General features: G+C 38.5%; 1 pseudogene; it reads right to left on the bottom strand.

Moving 5' to 3' along the window:
* Window positions 1-5,768: 5,768 nt before the first annotated feature.
* On the bottom strand, window positions 5,769-6,842 carry LOC122134442 (annotated as a pseudogene).
* Window positions 6,843-15,652: the final 8,810 nt, after the last annotated feature.

The following is a 15,652-nucleotide window of genomic DNA, read 5'->3' as shown; positions in this document are numbered from 1 at the left end:
CTACTTCCACAGGCCGACTGTTAAGTACAACAGGGTTGATGTTACTGGCCCCTCTTGGTTTCGTTTGTATTATAAGTTATTTTGTTTTAGTCACGTTAATTTCCAATTTAACAGTCTGACACCAATCCTGCAATAAAGTGACTTGGCAAAAATAAGCTTCCTCATGTGCTGCATTATTTTCTGTGAGAAGTCCTACCAAGGCCATGTCATCAGAATATTTAAGTAAACTAACATTGGTGCTGTGCACAGTCATATCATTTATATAAATTGAAAACAACAAAGGTGACAACACACAGCCTTGTGGTGCTCCAGTGTTTATAACAAGCTCATCTGAGTACACCCCATTCATTAAGACTCTCTGAGGCGGTCAGTTAAGAAACTTCTAATCCAGTGAATGAGCCCACCATTCACATTCATCCTATGAAGTTGTTCTAAAAGAATGTCAGTTTGCATAGTATTAAAAGCAGAAGTAAAATCAATAAAAAGAACCCGAGCAAGTGACTTTGGTTGTTGCAAATGTTTAGCTATTTGATTTACAAGAGTAAAGGCCCGTTTACACCAAGAACGATAACTATAAAGATAACTATAAAGATAACGATATTAGCGTCCACACCAGCGAAGGATATCTTCTGTTTATTCTAAGCGCACGCTCGTCTGCCGCTTTAAGTTCTCGGCTGGCGTTACAGCAGGATGGATTCTGATTGGCTGTCAATTTTTTTATCGTTCATCAGCTGGAAAAAATCGTTTTGAAAGTGATTCCAACTATATCGTTTTTCTTTGTCTTTATCGTTATAGTTGTGGTGTGGATGCTGCTGTTCTTTAATACTGAAAACGATTTTTAGAACTATATCTTTATCGTTATCTTTATAGTTATCGTCCTTGGTGTGAACGGGCCTTAAGAGTTGTGTCCTCTGTGCCCCTGTGTGACCTATAGGCAAATTGAAGGGGGTCAAGTTGATTCCCAACAGAAGACATAAGATGGGTACTGACCACTCTCTCCATACACTTAGCTAAGAGTGGAGTGAGTGCCACTGGTCTAAAGTCTCCAAGGGCTTTAGCCCTAGAGACTTTAGGCACAAGTATTATTGTGGATTTCTTCCATGAATTTGGAAAAACACCAACTAACCAGCTAACCAATCAGAGCCCATCATGAGGGAGGGACTTCATAAAAGCAGGAAATAATCAGCCTGTTAATAGAAGAAGGGACATAGCGGTGTAGAATAAAGCAAATTATGTGAAAAATAATGCATTTTTTATTATAAAACGAAACATTAACACGTTAACCCGATAAACACAATCAAGCTTAGAAAAAAAAACAGTCAACCACCCCTTTCATAAAATTCATAAATGCACCCATTATGTTATATATATCCAGATGCAGACCGTGATGATACTGTACCTTCTTGAAAAGCCACACAACATCCCTTAATTAGGCTCAATATTAATTTTGATATCTTCAGCTTTGACTAGTGACTGTACTGACATAGTAATAAAAGTATAAAAATATAAAAAAAATTAAAATAACATAAATACACAAACCAATGCTAGCTTCCAAAACTCCAAAACAAAAAAACACACAAAACACTTAAAAACTTACAAATTTTCCCATAAATTTTAAAAAAACCGAAAAACCAATATAAAGCCATAAAATAATGTTTATTCTCAACATTTGTTCACCATATCCACTCCCATGCAATCATGTGACTAGAAACTAGAAAACTGTGACCAGGTTTCATATACTGCTGACAAAAAATGATCCATACAGTCTCAGCACAAATCGATTACATAAACACAAATTCTCCCAGATACCAGCAGCCTTCAACAGATCACACCATGCTGTACGGCATGACCAAAGAGCCCAGCAGACAGTCACTGGCAGCCAGAGAAGCGGAACGATCAGATGAGTTGGAGACTGAAGCTGTTTGAATTGAGAGATGGAGATGATGATCAGCAGGTTCCCAAAAACTGTTGTAAGGATCATCAGCACAAAGAAAGCATATAAACTACAACCAGGGCATTGCTGAAAATGAGTGTGTGAGTTTGTTTACAAAATGCTGTTGTCACTGCTGCAAATTCCCTTATTCAAATAATTATTCAAATTTTCACTCTGTTATACTGCAGCCATTTGCTAAAATCATTTAAGTTCATTTTTTTCCCTCATTAATGTACACACAGCACCCCATATTGACAGAAAAACACAGAATTGTTGACATTTTTACAGATTGCTCAGTATTTAGTAGAAGCACCCTTTTGATCTAATACAGCCATGAGTCTTTTTGGGAAAGATGCAACAAGTTTTTCACACCTGGATTTGGGGATCCTCTGCCATTCCTCCTTGCAGATCCTCTCCAGTTCTTTCAGGTTGGATGGTAAACGTTGGTGGACAGCCATTTTCAGGTCTCTCCAGAGATGCTCAATTGGGTTTAAGTCAGGGCTCTGGCTGGGCCATTCAAGAACAGTCACAGAGTTGTTGTGAAGCCACTCCTTTGTTATTTTAGCTGTGTGCTTAGGGTCATTGTCTTGTTGGAAGGTGAACCTTCGGCCCAGTCTGAGGTCCTGGGCAATAAGGATAACGTCCACGACAACCATATACCTGTACACATCCACCTTTACCTCTAAAACAAACACCCACACCAAGCCCTGTCCCTGCAGCTGAAAAACACCCCCACAGCATGATACTGCCACCAACATACTACACTGTTGGGACTGCATTGGACAGGTGATGAGCAGTGCCTGGTTTTCTCCACACATACCGCTTAGAATTAAGGCCCAAAAAGTTCTATATTGGTCTCATCAGACCAGAGAATCTTATTTCTTACCATCTTGGAGTCCTTCAGGTGTTTTTCATGTGTCTTGCACTGAGGAGAGGCTTCCGTTGGGCCACTCTGCCATAAAGCCTCGACTGGTGGAGGTCTGCAGTGATGATTGACTTTCTACAACTTTCTCCCATTTCCCGACTGCATCTCTGGAGCTCAGCCACAGTGATCTTTGGGTTCTTCTTTACCTCTCTCACCAAGGCTTTCCCCCCCCCGATAGCTCAGTTTGGCCGGACGGCCAGCTCTAGGAAGGGTTCTGGTCGTCCCAAACATCTTCCATTTAAGGATTATGGAGGCCACTCTGCTCTTAGGAACCTTAAGTGCAGCAAAAAAAAGATTGTAACTTTGGCCAGATCTGTGCCTTGCCACAATTCTGTCTCTGAGCTCTTCAGGCAGTACCTTTGATCATGATTCTCATTTGCTCTGACATGCACTGTGAGCTGTAAGGTCTTATATAGACAGGTGTGTGGCTTTTCCTAATCAAGTCCAGTCAGTATAATCAAACACAGCTGGACTCAAATGAAGGTGTAGAACCATCTCAAGGATGATCAGAAGAAAAGGACAGCACCTGAGTTAAATATATGAGTGTCACATCAAAGGGTCTGAATACTTAGGACCATGTGATATTTCAGATTTTCTTTTTTAATAAATCTGCAAAAAATGCCAACAATTCTGTGATTTTCTATCAATATGGGGTGCTGTGTGTACATTAATGAGGAAAAAATGAACTTAAATGACTTTAGCAAATGGTTGCAATATAACAAAGAGTGAAAAATTTAAGGGGGTCTGAATACTTTCCGCACCCACTGTACATATTTCCTTGCAGCCAGTGGGCCCCTCTCCCAGTGTAGGCCCCTGGGCTTCAGCCCCTGCATTAATGTGCCCCTGGCTGTGAACCTGACAGATGAGTGAAAAATCAATGTTATCTAATGAGAATTTGTATGTTAATCAATGCTGATGTAATTACATCATCTAAACATACAATATTAACGTACTTACAAAACCTAAAATGTAAATTATTTATGTATGAACAACTTTACAGACTTACAAATGAATCCTTATACTGAAAACGCGACATTAACATTTTTATTATATTACATTCAGTTGTCATATCAATGGCATTATGTTTTCACCTGCATTTATTAAATTAAGTTTTTTCATTTACTTAAAATGAAAAGATAAAATTTTGTTCTGTGTGATTTCTGCTGCCAACTCATTTAATCCTAAACAAGATCAATGAAAAACACTTCTGCAATCATTTAACCATTACTTATCATGAAATATTTACTTTATTCATATAGCCATTTTCTCTTAAATGCTGTTACTGACAATAAAAACATAAAATACATTTTTAAAAATGCAACATAATTACAAAACGAATCGAATTTATTTGTGCACTGTAATCCAAATCTGTTCTGACTGGAAGGAACAGACCTAAACTCGGTGTGTTCAAACAGCTGAAAGAACAGGTAGTTCCAGTCAGTTTATGTTGTTTTCATAAAAACACACAGATTGGAGTTTGCGCTGCGAACACAGAAAATGCTCCATCAAATGATTTATTATTATTAAAGGTTCTCTGCAAATAGTTACAGTTTTATTTAGACTCATATCCTGAAGAACCATTTGATGATAAATGGTCCCTTTTTTAAGAGCTTAGGGTTTTTTTATTTTTATCTGTAACTGTTAAAAAAATCCTTTTAGAGCCACTTTATTATTGAGCTTTTGGAGCTCCACCATCCAACTACAAAGACCGCCAACACACACTCAACCTGTAGACCATGTGATATCTTTCTGTCTATACATTTTAACTTTCAAATTATAACTGGTTTTCTGTCAGTCATGTCTTTTTTCTCTTTTCAGTTTTAAACAGAAGATGTAAGTGTGACCAGGTTGGTTCAGTTGATGATATGTAAGGGATAATGTACCTCGGGGTCGCCGGGTCCTGATCACCCTGTCGGGTTTATTCTATGAGAACAACTGGTTGGATGTACATTATCCCGCTTATTACACGGCTACTTGCAGCAGTTGCGAGCAAGCGGCAAATTCAAACTAAACAGTGTTGAAATATTTGAACGCAAAGCTTCCTTGAAGACAGCAGTTGCGAGCAAGCAGCAAACTAAATGGACATTTAAGGGAAACAGAGCAGGAAAACCACGTATTACACAACATTTCAGCACAAAATAATTAAGACAATAAATTAATTAAGACGAAAATGTTTTAAAACCTTACCAGTTTGTTAGTTCTCTTATTATCCATTACAGCGTACAAAACAATCGTAGCAAAATAGCAGCAGCTGGGTTTGTATGAAACGAGAGCGAGTCTGCGATACCAGGATGACATAATTAAACAAGTGTACACCATTTTGAATCAAGTTTTAATATTTTATTAGCTAAACAAACGGAAGGCTTCCACCAAGAACAAAAATAGTTCAAGCAAGAGTACAGCGCCGACTGCTGTTACCCGGATGAGCCTGTGTTATTAGCTTTTACAGTTGTTATCCAGGGATAACATACCTTGGAATGTCGCAACTGACCAATCAGAATCAAGTATTCCACAGAGCCGTAATAATTTCCTTTAATTATCTGGATCTTAATCAGGAAATTTAAACCAAACAAACTCCTGAAATATGACTGCTTTTCTAAAGGGAGACTATTTTAATATAAACCCACTGAAATGTGATAAAAAAAATAGTTTAATGTATTAAAAGCAATATATAATGTTAATTTCACACAAATGCAGGCTATTTAGGTTGTTTTATAATAATTGAAATATATTCTGAATATAGTATAAAACTCTGCATGAGTGCCCCTCTTTTCCATTAGATTAATAAAAATATTAAGACTGCTTCCAGTAAAACACGTTTGCAAAATGGTTTCAGCATATATGAAAAAAAAAGAATTACATGAAAATAAATATTTATTGTGATGCCTGAAATAAGTGTGAGAGCAGTATTCATTCAAATATTAATGTGTTCAAATGTTTGATGCCACAGAAATAAGTGGATATGAGAATCTTAAAGGCCTTCTGAAAACAAGGGTAGAAAAATCCATAAATCAAGGGGTCACAAGTCGTGTTGAAATATGCAAAACAAAACAAAGCATCAAAAACAACAACTGGGATCCAATAATTGAAAAACGGGTCAAGAACAGACGCTGTAAAATACGGCAGACAACAGAACAAATAAACACCCATGACAATGGCCAGAGTTTTAGCTGCTTTTCTCTCTCTGTGAGCAGAGCTTTGGCTCTTCAACACTCCAGTCACTCTTTCTGACATAAATTTTGCATGTTTTCGTGCAACATAGAAGATTTTTACATATAGAGAGCTCATGATCGTCCCAGGAAGGAAGAATACAAGAACTGGACATATAATACTCCACTCCTTGTTAAAAAACATAACACAATTTCCCACACAATAACTCTGCAATATTACCATCTCTATTCCAACTGCACTTATCCCTGAAAACACAATTGAGAAACTGTACACAAATGAAAACAGCCATATGAAGGCAATAAATACAGTCACAGTGTTGTTTTGTGACCCTCATTTTGTACCTCAGAGGGTCACAAATGGCCCAGTACCTGTCAACAGATATTAAACTGAGATGCAGTAATGAGGACATAGAGAAGGTCATGTCTAAATTAGTATGAACTTTACACAAGAATTCTCCCAGATACCAGCAGCCTTCAACAGATCGCACCATGCTGTAATGGCATGACCAAAGAGCCCAGCAGACAGTCACTGGCAGCCAGAGAACGAACAATCAGATGAGTTGGAGACTGAAGCTGTTTGAAGTGAGAGATGGAGATGATGATCAGCAAGTTCCCAAAAACTGTTGTGAGGATCATCAGCACAAAGAAAGCATACATTGCCACTTTAACAACAGTAAGACGATGCAGTTTTGGACAGGAGTTTGGCCGGAGGAAAGCAGAGAAACATATTCTCAGTTTGAGTCAATTTGAAGTCATCATCTGTTCCAGATGCTGAGATGATTTCCTTTGTTAAAAGGTTGACAATTATCAACATTTGTTTAGTTAAGATAAATATAAATATATAGTACATGCCCGTCTATTTTAACTCCCTAAATGTACCCAGAGCAGCTGTTTTGTCCATAAATACCCTCATATTTGAAGCAACCCTCCTACTCCTGACACTGTTACCTATAGTTACAAAAACAACTTTAGCTCTGGAGATTAAAATGAAAAAATAAGTGAGCATTAGATACACTATATGAGTATCATGGATTTCATGCAAAATGTGGTTCTATAAAACGTACATTTACTTATGTTTGCATAGATGCTGAAATGTACAATAATAATCTTCATGTATGAACAACTTTATAGACTTACAAATTAATCCTTATGAATACTGCAATCGCCACATTAATATTTTTTATTATATTACATTCAGTATTCATATTAATGGCAGTATGTTTTCAACTGCATTTATTAAATAAAATGTTTTGCATACAACGAAAATTCCTAATTTCGTTGTATGCAGAAAGATACAATGACAATAAAGGTGTTCAATTCATTTCAATTCAATTTAAGTTACTCATTTATACTTTATATGAAATGATATCATTTCATTCTGTTCTTTAGATTCCTGCTGCAAACTCTTTAAAGAATACACTAAAAACATGGTGTAAAATAATATTCAATTTGGTTCATTGGCATGTAATCATAGGGGAATGATTTTAAGTGATATTTAGCATCTATCTTTAAAGACCTTTCTCAAATGGTGCTATGTAGAACCATAAGAGGAACCCCATTCTCCTCCTTAGATTTTAGATGTGTTACTACACTTTTTAATATGTTTGCTATCAATAGGAATTTACTACAGCAAAAGCTGTTGTGAATCACTTATGCTTTTCTGAGGTCAAAAAGTCTCATGTGTGGCCCCTGGAATATTTCCTTATGGGGGCCTTGGGGGCAAAAAGGTTGAGAACCACATTATCTTCAGGAAATACACTGTATTTTTAATGTTGTTTTTAACCCCTTCCCCAACTAAACTGAGAGTTATAGAACCTCTAAAGAACTATAGAGGGTTTTTGCTTAAGAGGTTCTTTGTATGGCAGTGGTGCTATATAGCAACCTTAACGCACCCCAAAGAACCGCTGAAGAACCAATTTTTTGTGTGTCTGTTCATAATGTTAAACAAGACTACACTTTAAACCCTTAAAGGGTTAGTTCACCCAAAAAAAGAAAATTATCCCATAAATTACTCACCCTCAAAGTCATCCTAGATGTATATGATTTTCTTCTTTCAGACAAATCCAGTTGGAGTTATATAAAATATTCTTTGATCTTTCAAGCTGTTTAATGTAACTCAGCAGGTGCAATATATTGTAGTCCCAAAAACAGGGCAACAGGCAGAAAACAAGGGCAAAATGTAATCCAACACTGAGAAATAAAAAAGAAAACAGAAAGTAATAGAACGAAATACTCCAGCAACAAAAGACTAGGTGAGCTACATATATAATATGCTATATATATATATATAAAACAGTGATCTACTTTAATAGAAAAATTATAAACAGCTGAAGGTAATGGAACAATAATCAGTGCAAGGGGTGATGGGAACTGAAGTCCAAAACAAACCAGAAGAGTGCCCTCTGGTGGCTGTCATAAGCACACCAGCTGATGGCTGTGACAGGCTTTCTGAAAATAGTAACTGATAAGAGTTTTTTTTTTTAGAGCTTAGAGTTCTTTATTCCCACCTTTTTTTTTAATCTGTAACTGTCAAAACATCCTTTCAGAGCCAATTAATTGCTGATTTTTTGGAGCTCCACCATCCAACTAAATAGACCGTCAACACACACTCAACAGGTGATATCAGGGTAATCTGGGCTTAGACAATCACACAATTAGGGTGATTCAAGATGGTGCCAGTGTGTTTGGCCACCCGTCTGCTGCTTTCAGTTTTATTTGATTTATTTTATTTATTTGTTGTTTTTATCGACTAAAAATGCAGACTCTCTACTGGTGTATGATCGCCAAACACTTCTCAACATTAGATCTGCCATAGAAAACAGAGTTATCCGCGACTTGGGTAGACAGAAAACTTTGCCCCCTCCTCCATTTCTACATGGATTACCTGCCTATCTCTGTCGAGTGCCGTACCCACTTCTTCGGAGAAAGCGACAGAGACAACAGGGTAAGCACGGCAGTCTGCTGGTAAAAATCAAGGTTAATTTGGTACAATTCCCCTACGCTGATCTTCGTGGTCTACTGGCGGAATACCCGCATTCGTAACCCGCATTGTTTCTTGTCATTCTTTGGAACCTGTGGATACCTCTAGACAGTGATATTCCTGCTTGCTGTCTGCCGTGCTGCTGGTTTGTGATTGTAGCTCCATGTAGCTTCGCTTTTCTGTAGTATGAAAGTGAAAGAAAGTCATGACATTTGCCAAGTATGGTAACCCATACTCAGAATTGGTGCACTGCATTTAACCCATCCAAGTGCACACACACAGCAGTGAGAAGTGAACACACTGTGAACATACACCCGGAGCAGTGGGCAGCCATATCCAGTGCCCAGGGAGCAACTTGGGGTTCAGTGCCTTGCTCAAGGGAACTTCAGCCATGGGTATTGAGAGTGGAAGAAACTGCTGTTCATTCACTCCCCACCCATCTACAACTCCTGCCAGCACCAAGACTCGAACCTGCAACCTTCTGGTTACAAGTCCTATTCTCTAACCATTAGGCCACAGCTGCCCCTGTGTCCCATCAGATAGTATCTTACTATCACTATCTGATGTTTAAAATGATAAAATATAACTTAATTCATGATATCTCAGATCATTATTTAGTCTTGTGCAAACTTCATATAGCTAAAACTGTAAATTCTACTTCTTGTTACAAGTATGGTAGAACCATCACTTCTACCACAAAAGACTGCTTTGTAAGTAATCTTCCTGATTTATCCCAATCCCTTAGCATATCCAAAACCTCAGAACAACTTGATTATTTAACAGAAACTATGGACTCTCTCTTTTCTAGCATTTTAGATACAGTTGCTCCTTTACGCCTAAGGAAGATTAAGGAAAACAGTTTGACACCATGGTATAATGAGCACACTCAGACCCTAAAGAGAGCAACCCGGAAAATGGAGGCGCAGCTGGAGGAAAAACAAAACTAGAGGTATTCCGTATTGCTTGGCGGAAAAGTAACCTATCTTACAGAAAAGCATAAAAAAACTGCTAGATCTGATTACTTTTCATCTCTTTTTAGAAGTAAACAAACATGATCCCAGGTATTTATTCAATACAGTGGCTAAATTAAAGAAAAATAAAGCATCAACAGCCTTTGACATTTCCCAACAGCATAGCAGTAATGACTTTATGAACTACTTTACTTCCAAGATCGATACTATTAGAGATTGTAACCATGCAGCCACCAGCTACAGTATCGCATCAGATAGTGTGCTATAGATCACCTGAGGAACAATTCCACTTATTCTCTACTATAGGAGAGGAGAGTTATATAAACTTGTTAAATCATCTAAACCGACAACATGTATGTTAGACCCTATTTCATGTAAGTTCCTAAAAGAGGTGCTTCCAGAAGTCATAGATCCTCTTCTGACTATTATTAATTAAACGTATATAAAGCCCTGAATGGTTTAGCACCTCAGTATTTGAACGAGCTCCTATTACATTATAGTCCTCCATGTCTGCTGCGTTCTCAAAACTCTGTCAATTTGATAATACCTAGAATATCAAAATCAACTGCGGTGACAGATCCTTTTCCTGTTTAGCACCCAAAGTCTGGAATAACCTACCTAACATAGTTCGGGAGGCAGACACACTCTGTCAGTTTAAATCTAGATTAAAGACCCATTTCTTTAACCTGGTTTACACAACACACTAACACATTTCTAATATTCAAATCCGTTAAAGGATTTTTGTGCTGCATTAACTGGGAACACTTACTTTAACAACCGATGTACTTGCTACATCGTTAGAAGAATGGCATCAACGCTAATATTAGTCTGTTTCTCTCTTATTCTGAGGTCACCATAGCCACCAGATCCAGTCTGTATCCAGATCAGATGGTCACTGCAGTTATCCGGATCCAATACGTTATCAGACCAGATGGTGGATCAGCACCTAGAGAGGATCTCTACAGCCCTTGAAAGTCAGCGAAGACCAGGAAAACTAGATTAGCCCCAGAGACAGATCCCCAGTAAAGACCTTGCTTCAGATGGCCACAGGGACAAGACCACAGGAACCAGCTAAGTCCTCTGCACAATGTGACTTTGCTGCAGCCTGGAACTGAACTGTTGGTTTCGTCGTCTGGCCAGAGGAGAACTGGCCCCCGACTAAGCCTGGTTTCTCCAAAGGTTTTTTCTCCATTCTGTCACCCGATGGAGTTTTGGTTCCTTGCCACTGTCACCACTGGTTTGCTTAGTTGGTGACACTTCATTTCCAGCGATATCACTGACTTGATTGCACAGATACTATTTAAACTGAACAGCTGGATGATGACGTCACTGAATTCAGTCATGAACTGCCTTTAACTGAAAAATGAGTGTTTACTATTGTCATTTTGCATTATTGACACACTATTTTCCTAATTAATGCTGTACAGTTGCTTTGACACAATCTGTATTGTTAAAAGCATTATATAAATAAAGGTGGCTTGACTTGACTTGACCCGGTTGGTACTGCTGGTCGACTTGGTTAAGGAGTTCCAGCTCCCCGTTCTCGGTCACTTCATCTTCTTAGGGGTGGAGTGTATGCTTCTTGCATTCGGACACTGGACTGGGAATCCACAACGGGAAAAGACCCGGTTCCAGCCAGGTTAGCCCTAGTAAATGCTAGATCGGTAGCCAACAAAACTTTCATCTTAAATGACTTTTTCACCTCCAATAGCTTGGATTTACTGTTTGTGACTGAAACCTGGATGAGTGCTGGTTAGTCAAGCTTTTTCTCAGAGGTTTTACCACTAGATTGTACTTATTTTAGTTCTCCGAGATCTACTGGACGAGGAGGAGTTGCAACTTTTTAAAAAAAACATTTTAACTGCCGGTGTTCTGATGATTTGTGCTACCCTGTCAAATTTTGCTACATCCCATTAAAACAGATCGTAGCATAATTCCATAGCGAAAAGTCTATCTATCAGATTTTGCTTCCAGAATGATATTAATAAAAAGTGAAAATCATGACATTTGCCAAGTATGGTAACCCATACTCGGAATTGGTGCTCTGCATTTAACCCATCCAAGTGCACACACACAGCAATGAGAAGTGAACACACACCCGGAGCAGTGGGCAGCTATATATCCAGCACCCAGAAAGCAACTGGGGGTTCAGTGCCTCCAGTGGCGGACTGGGACAGTAAATCAGGCCGGGAATTTGACTCCACCCCAGGCCACCTCTGTTGCTGCAGTCACCACCACCCAATTCATGTGTCCACCAGGACTGCTAAACTTGTAGGCTAACCCTGTTAGTTGATGTAACAGGTAGACTACCATACATAATATCAATGGATAAATAAATAAACCCTCAAAAACTCACTAAGAATACACCATCTATATCATCTTTCCCTGAATCCCTCTCTCTCTCACTCTGCACATCTAGTTTCTCTGCAATATGTAATAAGCACTTTCAGTAATCTATATTAATTGTGCAGCCATCAATTGTATGTCCCCGTGATCACAGTCCTACTACTGATGATCTTATAAATCATAAAAGCACATATTGTTCTAAGAGCCAGCATGTTTAGTTTTGCTTATAGCTTAAACTTTACCTGAAGGTTCCTGCTCTGACTCAAAAGCTGAACTGTCTTGTTCAACAGCAGGAGCACTTGCAGCACTAGTGCTACTGTTGCTTCCTTCATCACCTTCAAAATAAATAAATAAACATTGTAGACTAGGCTAAATATTGTATGCTAGAAATGGAAAATCGAAATTTCTGGTCAAATTTGGCACTAAAAAAATTCTGTATCCCTATATGTAAAACAGTGTGCTAGTTTGTCATTAAGATGCTCTTTTAAAACTTCTATCATTATATATATTTGTAATATATTTTTTAGAATAGTTTTTATCTATTGTAAAGTCTCTTTGGGATGAAAGCCGGCCCGCTCTGCCTAATGATTACGTAAATATAAGGGGTGGAACAGTTCAACTTTTTTCACGGTTCGGGTTTGTTTCCATGGTTTTAGAGTCACTGTTTCACTACCGTTGTATGTGCTATGTTTATGGAAAAACTATACTTTCAAAAAATATATATTTTATCATATTATTAAGAATATTCTAACTACAAGCAACAGCACAAATAAATACAATAGAGTAAAGCTACAAATAAAATAAACTGACTTTCAGGTTTTTTTAGGTAGGTATAGCATAGTGAGTGATTTCTTTGTTGTTGCTGTTCGATTAATATAAAGACTGTCACTTTAAAAGAATGCACTGATCCAGTGTTCGTATTCGTATTGAACAAGAGTGAATGGTTTGTCCACGGTTTTTTTTTTTCCTCATCTCTGTGGTTGTAATGTCTGGGGAAGCCAGAATGTTCATCCATCAACAGAAACATATATTAACTGGAACCCTGTTTGTTTTTGTACGTGTTATTTATAGTTAAACCATATTACAGATGCTTTGTCAGATTTAAGTTGAACCGCGGTTCCAGCTGCGTGCCAGAACCGCAGTGTGGAGAACCGAACGGTTCGATTTTTTCAGTGCAGTACCGTCCCACCCCTAGTAAAATGTAAATGTAATTTAACCCACCTGCTACCTTACTGGTAGCACTGCCTATAAAGTATTAATAGGGATTTTTTAGGGAAGTATTAATAGGGATTAACTTTATCATGGCTGGGATTTTGCACCAACTTGCTGCGTCTGTGGCCAGGGCTTTTCTCCTTTTTATAAAGGTTCCCGTTCTGCTCCCATCCTTTGCTTTAACGCTCCATTTTTTTGGCACGGTTTTTCTAGAATGAACCCTGTCTCTGATATGCTAATTATGCCAGTGCGTCGCTGATGTTGGGTCATGTGTGGTGCATTTCACTCCGCGATCACCTGATTTGTAGATTCTAATTCCTCAACAATTCGCAGTTGCATAACCAGCACGTCAGACCTGATCGACTGCACAGCGGCAGCCGTCAGGCCAGATGACCAGGAATGTTCCCAAGTGCTCCCGATGGCCATCCGCCCCTGAGTGCCTTCATCGTGCACTTGATATATACTGCCTCACTGCTCTGTGCTGTTCACGTATGTGTTCACTTCTCACAACTGGGGGTTCATTGCCTTGCTCAGGGCACTTCACCATGGGTACTGAGTGTGGAAGAGAGCACTGTTCATTCACTCCCCAACCACTTACAACTCCTGCCAGCACCGAGACCTTGCGAACCTGTGACCTACTTGGTTACAAGTCCAATTCCCTCACCAACGGTCAATCCCAAAGCCACCAGCCTGGCCCGAGGTAGATAAATACAGTGTTAGTTACATAATCTGATAGTAGTCATTATTCATCAGAACACTGGCATTTTGCCATCTTATTGTTACTCCAGCTTTGACCTTATGTTTTTGAGCTGGATCGGTGTGCATCCCTGTGCTGTGTGCTGGTGATTTATCATCCAACCCCATATACAGTAAAGACTTTGACTTTTCTGATTTTTTTGGCTGGAATTATTCCAAAATATAATCAGGTTTTAATAGTTGGAGATTTTAATATCCATATTTTTTTCTAAATACGGAGGCTCCTTTACCTCGTTAAATTCTACTATTATTCGACAGTGCCATAACATGTTAGATAAATTTGCTCCATTTAGGGTTACTCGTGCTAAACCAAAAGTTGAACCTTGGCTGAATGACACCACTCATCCTGTAAGACAAGAGTGTAGGAGAGCTGAACACAGTGTGAAAAAAGATAGGGGCTACAGGTGTCTTCCAATATTTTAAAGGAAGGTTTGCACAAATATCAAAAAGACTGTTAAATTGAAATGTCTGAGTACTTCTCAGATATTATTTCTAACAACACTCCCCACAGCCTTGTTTTCTTTTCAGTACTATAAATATAGCTGCTTTGAATACTCCTCATGTCACCTCTTGTTTGGAGTTCTCCCATCTTTGAGGCTTGTGAAAACTTTTTAAAAAAAAATTGTTGATAAGATTGCTGTTGTTAGATCGCACACATTTCACTTTCTTCTGTTGATTCATCTATCACCATTATTGTGCCTCTGCTGTTTTTGACCAGTTTGCGCTTGTGTCTCTTTCCTTTTTGTTAGAGACATCTTAGCTAAAATTAAACCATCTGTCTGCTGCATAGATATCATTCCTTCTCTCAATTTTTAAAGAATTTTTTTTGAAATCCTTGGAAGGAAAATTCAGAAAACTCATAAATAGTAGTTCTTGTGCCTCAGGAGTTTGTACCTCTTTCCTCGAATTTAAACATGCAATAGTGGACGCCCCATTGATTACAGAAATCAAATTGTGATACCTCAATTTCTGATCTCAAAACTGCAGTTCCTTTCTTAAATATTAGAGAAGGTTGTTTTTACTCAATTTACAGGCTCCTTTTTAAGTCAACATGGTTTGGCAGGAAGTTTTCAGTGTGGTTTTAAATCACTCCACAGCACAATGAATGAAACGGTCCTGTTTGATAGTTTTTTAATGACCTGTTTCGTAGATACTGACTCAGGTGATTATGCTGTAGCCTCATGCGTCCTGTATCTTACAGCTGCATTCGACACTGTAGACCATACATTCTGATTTCTCAGTTGGAGCATTGTGCTGGAGTTAGGGGAACTGTGCTGGAGTGGTTTAGATCTTATTTGTCCTGACAGAAGTTTCTCAGTCCGCCCCTTGGGAATTTTGTGTCATCCTCTGCATCTCTCT

The sequence above is a fragment of the Cyprinus carpio genome, chromosome B20, assembly GCF_018340385.1.
Source record: "Cyprinus carpio isolate SPL01 chromosome B20, ASM1834038v1, whole genome shotgun sequence".
NCBI classification, from domain to species: Eukaryota; Metazoa; Chordata; class Actinopteri; order Cypriniformes; family Cyprinidae; genus Cyprinus; species Cyprinus carpio.
The sequence above is the reverse complement of the archived record's forward strand: the minus strand, read 5'-3'. Positions and strand labels throughout refer to the sequence as shown.